Genomic DNA, 7,046 nt, shown 5'->3' with positions numbered 1-7,046 from the left:
TGAGCATTTATTTTCTGTTAGCCGACATCAGGGCTCCAATCCCTGAGTTGAGCACTTTTCCATTTCGCCAGCATTAGGGCTCCAATCCCTGAACTGAGCATTTATTTTCCATTCAGCCAGCATTAGGGCTCCAATCCCTGAACTGAGCGTTTTATTTTAGCCAGCATTAGGGCTCCAATCCCTGAACTGAGCACTTTTTCACTTAGCCAGCATTAGGGCTCCAATCCCTGAACTGAGCATTTTTCTGTTAGCCAGCATTAGGGCTCCAATCCCTGAACTGAGCGTTTATTTTCTATTTAGCCAGCATTAGGGCTCCAATCCCTGAACTGAGCGTTTATTTTCTGTTAGCCGACATCAGGGCTCCAATCCCTGAGTTGAGCACTTTTCCGTTCAACCAGCATTAGGGCTCTTATCCCTGAACTGAGCGTTTTTACCTTATGGCGACATTAGGGCTCCAATCCCTGTGCGTTTTGTAGACTAGAGTTTTCCAATCCCCTCATTAATTCTATATTTTTTATGGCGATTAATTCACGAAATTTTCCTAGTGAAACTGGGGCAGAAAAAAAAAATTCGTTCGTTTGTTTTGTTTGTCTCAGCAGGTCTGACCTCGAGGCGCATGGATCGAGATGACCTACTGGATGAGTCTCAATCCAGAATAAAGAAAATAAGAAAGGAACAAAAAGAAGATGTTCCGAGATACTGGAACAAAAAAACGGCGGATCGCTCCAAAATTCGATCAAGGTCCCGAGCTCCGCCAATTTCCGTTTCACTCAATACTGTAGAAATAAACAAGCGCCTACAACTTGCGAGTATCAAGATTCGGATCGAAGTCTACAAGCAGAATCAGCTAAGACCCACGATCAAGTTGCAAAAGAATTATAGATAGGAATCTTGTAACTAGCGGTTGACAGGCATAAGTAGCTAGTTCAGTTTCAATTTCCTTTGGTTGTAATAAGGAGGTCAGTAAAGCGGTAGTGGCAACAGCAACAGCAGTAACAGCAAGCATCGCAATCCCAGGGTAGTCCCAGCTACCAAAGTTTCCCGAACTACATTGACCTGATTCCTGTTTAGCCCAGGATATGTAGGAAATCTTTGAAGCAAAGATTCGGTCAAATCTTTCAAAATGTGCTTCACACGGAGTAGTCCAAGGGGCAAAATCGCTCATATCCGCTCACTTTATCTTTGCACGAAAATTCTTCGTGTTTTCGGACAAAGAGGGGCAACTGTGAGCACGTGATTTTTGTTTACACGACAATTACTCCAAAAGAAATCAAAAATAATAACAAATGGTCTTGTTGTACAATTTTTGGAATTTACGTGGCATTTTTGGTAGTTATTTGTGGTCTTGTCCATTCTTATTTAGGCTTATCAAACAAAAATACAAAAAATATGTCGTGTGTAATTAAACCATAATTCGGTTATTAAAAGGAAAACCACAAAATATGCATCTTTTATTCTATTTGTTGTCATGGTGTGATTTTACCTATTTAAATATTTTAATATGTGTGTGATAATTGTGTTAAGTGTTAATTAATATGTGTTTAGTTTTACTTTAATTAGGTATGGTGTTTTAAATTAGAAAATAAAAGAAAAGGAGTGCAAGTTGGTCTGAAAATCAGATTGGGCCAGTTTTCTTTAGGAAAATTCGAGGCCCAAAAGCAGCCCAAGGCAGCTGGTCCAAGAGACCCATCTCCCAGACCACCAAACGACGTAGTTTGATACCAAAACTACGTCGTTTCAGGAACAACCCATCTCAGACGTTCAAACCAAGTTGATCTGACGGCCTTCGTCCCATCTCCCTTACCCATTACCTGACCCAACCCCTTCCACCCAAAGACCAACCCGGTCTCACTTAACCAAACGATGTCGCTTTCTTTAAGTGAGAGATCCAGGCCGTTGATCTCGACTGATCTAATGGTCAAGATCAAACCATCCACCCCGTATATAATCTCTCATCCCTTACCCCCACGCCCCCTAAGCAAACCCCCCCTTCCTTTAGGTCGTCTCCCTCACCAGACCCAAACCCCACGAAACCCTAGCGCCACCCCCCTTTCCCTTCACTGTAAACCCGGCGGCAACGACGCCGGTGACCACCATCTTAACACCCCTAGTACACCTCAACCCCCTGAACAAGGATCTGCTACCCCCTTGCCTCGAATCATTCCCCGTCGCCTCGAATCTTCATTTGAAGGTTCGAACAAAACCCCGATCTACACCAACCTACCCCAGATTCACACCAGGCACTCCCCTGACCTCCCTCGTGACCAAACCAGGCTTGGTTTGGTCCGAATCTAACCAGGAAAACCTGAACCCCTAATCTGAGCCCCAAGAACCCTAGAAATCCAGAAATCAGGATGTTGTCCTAATTAGCAGAGGTTTGAGGGTCTAATAGACCTTAGTCAAAGTGTTCTCTGTTGAGTACACTTGATTAAGGTCCGTTTGACCTCAAAAGGTCGAGTCTGAGTTCGGGCCCGTTTCACCTAGTTTGCTCGAGGTATTCTTTTCCCTTTCTGTTTGATCTATTGTTGTTTATTTGTCTTTGTTGTTCGTCTGTCGTTTAGAATAATTTTATTTCCGATTTTTTCGCTTTGTTCTTCTTTTCTCTGAATCAAACCCTTTATTTGATCGAATTATTCCTGTTCGTTTGTTCAAGTATATAACAAGCTGTGTAATCGATTCGATAAGTTTCGTCGATTAATTAAGTTTCCTTTTAGCCTCTGTTTTGTCAATACCATTGAAATCACAAGTCTGCCTGTTTGGTTCTGATTGTTTGTTGCCAGTCGTATGTTGTACACTACGTAGTCGATTAATTATGTTTCGTCGATTAATTGTTTGTAGTTTATTTGTTCCCTTCAAACTGTTTGGTGCCAGTTTTGTTGACATTCCCTGATTCTGAGCTTCCTGTTAGCTTGATTCTGCTGAATATATGTGCATATGAATTCATACTAGTTTCAAATTGAACCTAAGCTGAGTTTGGATTGATATTGAATTGCTGACCCTGTTTGTGCACATAAGATAGAGATTACTAGCCTTGTTTATTCACTTTAGATTCAGGAAATCAGAAAGCATGGCAATTTGTAGTTCTTTAATGAATTAGGGTCAATTGGACAGCATGTGTTGTCAGGGTATATTCCTGCTGCCCATGTTTGCTTAGTTTAATAAAATGATAAACCATTTTAATAATGAAAAAGAGGCTGTCAGGGGAATCTCATGGGAAGGGTTTTTAGTTTAATCTTTGAGTGGAAAAATAGCAGGAGAACATGGGAGGGAGTTCAGTAGATTTTAACAGGCTGTTTGAATGGGCTGATGCTAGGATAAATAGAGGAGGATTCCATTAGTTAAAGGGTATTTTTTGGATAGACAGTGGAGAGTGCAGAAAAATATAGTTCAGAAAATCAAAGATAGTTCTGAAAATCAGAAAAGAGAGAGTTCAAAAATCAGGGAGGGAGATAGAAAAGAAAATTTCTGTTGTTTGATTGAAGTTGAAAACTTTGCTTTTCCTCACCTTTTTGTGTTTGAAATCAGCATCAACTGCTTTGTTCTATTCGAAATTTGGGGTTTCTTTCCTTTGAGTGTCTGAAAATCAGAAATTGTGTTTCAATCTTGTGTCGGATTCATCTATTACTTGTTGATTAACATTGGAGTTTCCTGGGTCTCAACTGAGCCTTGTTGAGTCTTTTACTTGGACATTGGGTACTGTTTCATTGAGTTACTGCTGTTTCATTCTGCCTGGGGGTGCTATTGCTGCTGTATTTGTTGTTGTTGTTGCTATCCTTTGCTACTGTTGCTGACTTCTCTATCCTTCTTCTTCTTCTTTGCATTTCAGCATCCAGGTACACATTTTGAATCTCACCTTGATGTAACAGTAACAATGAGTATGAAATGAAAGACGCGAAGAATTTTTCAATCATTTGTTGTTGTACCTATAGTCTTATAAAGTGTTAGTAGATTTGTGCAAATCTTTAGGTTGTAACTCAATAGGAAAATACAGCAGGTAGTTTCGTATCTAATTAAAAACTTAGTTTGTTTAATTATTGTGATTTACAATGGTTTAGCTTGTTTAGTTTGTACGTATGATGTAATTATGTAATTCGTGGAATGCACGAGTAATTGGTATATCGATAACTAGACTTCATTTTTAGTTATATTCTGTATGTATAAGGTAGATTGCTACTAACCTGGACAAACGCAATATAGCTTTAAATCATTTAATTTAACTCTGTCACGTCCGGATTCCATTAGGCAGTTTCGAATCCAATTAGTAGCATCTTCTAATAAGTAGTTGATTCCATTAATCAAGCCCAAATAAGTTAGTTTAAATTCGAACTTGAAGAACATTTAGTGTAAGTTTAGTATTTTTATTAATCTTGCCTGCAATCTCCTTTAGCAAATTAACAGCATGTTCACCCGTGAAATAAGGCACGAGACAATTTCTGCCTCATAAACAACTAATCAGATAATCAAACAAGAATCCGGAGTTGGCCAAGCATGCAATTTAATTAGAATGTATTTTCTTTCTTCCATTTCTTAGAGACGAACATAATAAAGATGTAGTCATTGTAGGTTTACCCGTTTCATAAAATGAGACGAGCCTCGCCAAATGAGATGCACAAACTGCGGGGCCCTCATAAATGTCTATATTGAATACTTAGAATCTGGGATGGGTCATTTAGCGAATTTCATGACCCTCCCCAAAAATAATAACGTGATAGTCTCTTTAGGCGCGTTTTAATAATATTACTTTCTTAAATTCGGGTGCGCATTTATGTGACCCAAATTCAAATCTCAACGGAGTCGAAATGTGTTAACAACTACGGGTGCATTGATTGTGACGTGGTTCGAGATGCATTTTCACGACGTTGCAATTCTATAAAAATAAATGATAATAATAAAAGCGGTTTAAACTTAATAAAAGCACATAAGTCATAACATGTATTTAAATCAGATATTTAGCCATTATAACAATTTAAGCGACCGTGCTAGAACCACGGGATTCGAGGGTGCCTAACACCTTCCCTCGGGTCAACAGAATTCCTTACTTAGAATTTCTGGTTCGCAGACTTCATTTGGAAAGTCGAATATTTTCCTCGATTTGGGATTCAAGATAAACCGGTGACTTGGGACACCAAAAGCCAAACCTTTCCCAAGTGGCGACTCTGAATTAAATAAATAATCCCATTTCGAATATTGTCACTTAAATTGGAAAAACTCCCCTCGCGCATTTAACCCTTCGGGGCGGGCGCGCAAAAAGGAGGTGTGACACTAGTTCCATCATTAACTGTTTTTAGCAAATTATACATACTGCTATTAGTACTCTCTCCTTATCATAAGAATAGTGTTATAACTACTATTTACTGTTTTTATAACGTGTATATTTATAACTGTTATACTATTGTTAGTTCTTTCACATTGAAGTATTTTTTTACTACTGAAAAATATTCTTTTGACCATTCCAATTATATGTACTATCACTAATTACCTTTTTCATATATAATAGTATTATAGTATTGTTTCTTGTCGTAGTTCACTGTTGCGTCATTTTGTTTTACTTTATGTCTATTTTATTATAAGTTTGAGTATAATATTATTATTCTCTATAGATAATAAAATTATTGTACAATTATTTTTGCTTAGCACCTGCTATTTTTATCATTTTTGTAATTTTTATATACTTATTTCTTTTTCATGTACTTTCTTTACTTAAGAATTTTAAGTCGTTTATGACCCGCTCTTCTACAAAAGAGTTGACCAGTTACGATCCTAAAATTGAAAGATTTATTCGATTGCGCAGGAAAGTGGAGCATCTTGTAAAGAAATGAAAAATTAGGAAGCAGAGGACATTAACCCACTTGGGATCCCACCACCAGTCCATGTAGAGGAGCAATTTGATGAAGTGGCGTCGAGGCCAGCAAACAGAATCCTTAGGGATTATGCTAGACCTGATCGCTTCAACTGTAAATCTAGTATTAGGAAGCCCCCAGTGGTAGCCAACAACTTTGAAATCAGGACCGGCCTAATTCAGACAATTCAACAATCTTGTATCTTTACTGGTGATACAAGTGAAGACCCACATAATCATTTAATTAATTTTCTAGAACTTGTAGAAACTGCTAAATACAATGGAGTACCTCCTGAAACTATCAAGTTAAGGCTATTTCCTTTTTCTTTAAAAGGAGATGCCAAGACTTGGTTGCGTAGTTTGCCTCAAGGGTCCATTACAACATGGGACCAGATGACTCAGAAGTTTTTAAACAAATATTTTTTCCCTTCTAAAACAACAAAGTTAAGATAAGACATATCTAATTTCTTGCAGATTGACACTGAGTCAGTTTATCAAGCTTGGGAAAGATTAAAAGCAATGTTAAGAAAATGCCCACACCATGACATTCCTGAACATATGCAATTGTACATTTTCTATCACGGGCTAAAACCCTCTGCTAGAAATGTGATAGATGCAGCTGCAGGAGGTTCTGTAATGGGAAAAACCACAGAGGAAGCATTGCAGCTGTTGAATGAAATTTCTAAGAACGCTATCCAATGGTCATCTAAGCATGTAATCATTAAAAAGGCTGTTACGGTAAATCATGTTAATGCTTTAAATACACTAACACAGCAGATTGTTTCTTTGGCACAAAAGTTTGAATCTTTTCAGGTGAATACATAACAATCAAACCAATCTAAGGCTTGTGACATGTGCAGAGGAAATCACCAGAACCATGAATGTCAAGCAACCAATCAAACGGATGAACAAGTTAATTTCATCGGTTACAAGTCACATTCTTTTGGGAGTCCAATGGCACAGAAGCATCCAGAATTTCAGTGGAGTAACCCAAATGGTGCATAAAATTCTCAAAGCTTCCAGAAACAATAGGTACAGGGTCCGCCGGGATACCAAGGTCAAAATCGTGGGCAGCCGAGTTACAGACCTTATCAGCAAGCAGGACCATATCAACAAACAGGGTCATACCAGTAGAGGCCCCAACAAGCTCATCCAAGTTTTGATGACCTTTTGTACAAGAATATTAAGGTCACTGATGAAAAGATGG

General features: G+C 38.4%; 1 non-coding gene across 1 annotated transcript; it reads right to left on the bottom strand.

The window, feature by feature from the left end:
• Positions 1 to 6,280: 6,280 nt before the first annotated feature.
• LOC138884412 (small nucleolar RNA R71) lies at positions 6,281 to 6,387 on the bottom strand. Its single transcript, XR_011404606.1, has one exon. It is a non-coding gene; the product is annotated as a small nucleolar RNA R71 (small nucleolar RNA).
• Positions 6,388 to 7,046: the final 659 nt, after the last annotated feature.

This window comes from Nicotiana sylvestris, chromosome 12 (assembly GCF_000393655.2).
Source record: "Nicotiana sylvestris chromosome 12, ASM39365v2, whole genome shotgun sequence".
NCBI classification, from domain to species: domain Eukaryota; kingdom Viridiplantae; phylum Streptophyta; class Magnoliopsida; order Solanales; family Solanaceae; genus Nicotiana; species Nicotiana sylvestris.
The sequence above is the reverse complement of the archived record's forward strand: the minus strand, read 5'-3'. Positions and strand labels throughout refer to the sequence as shown.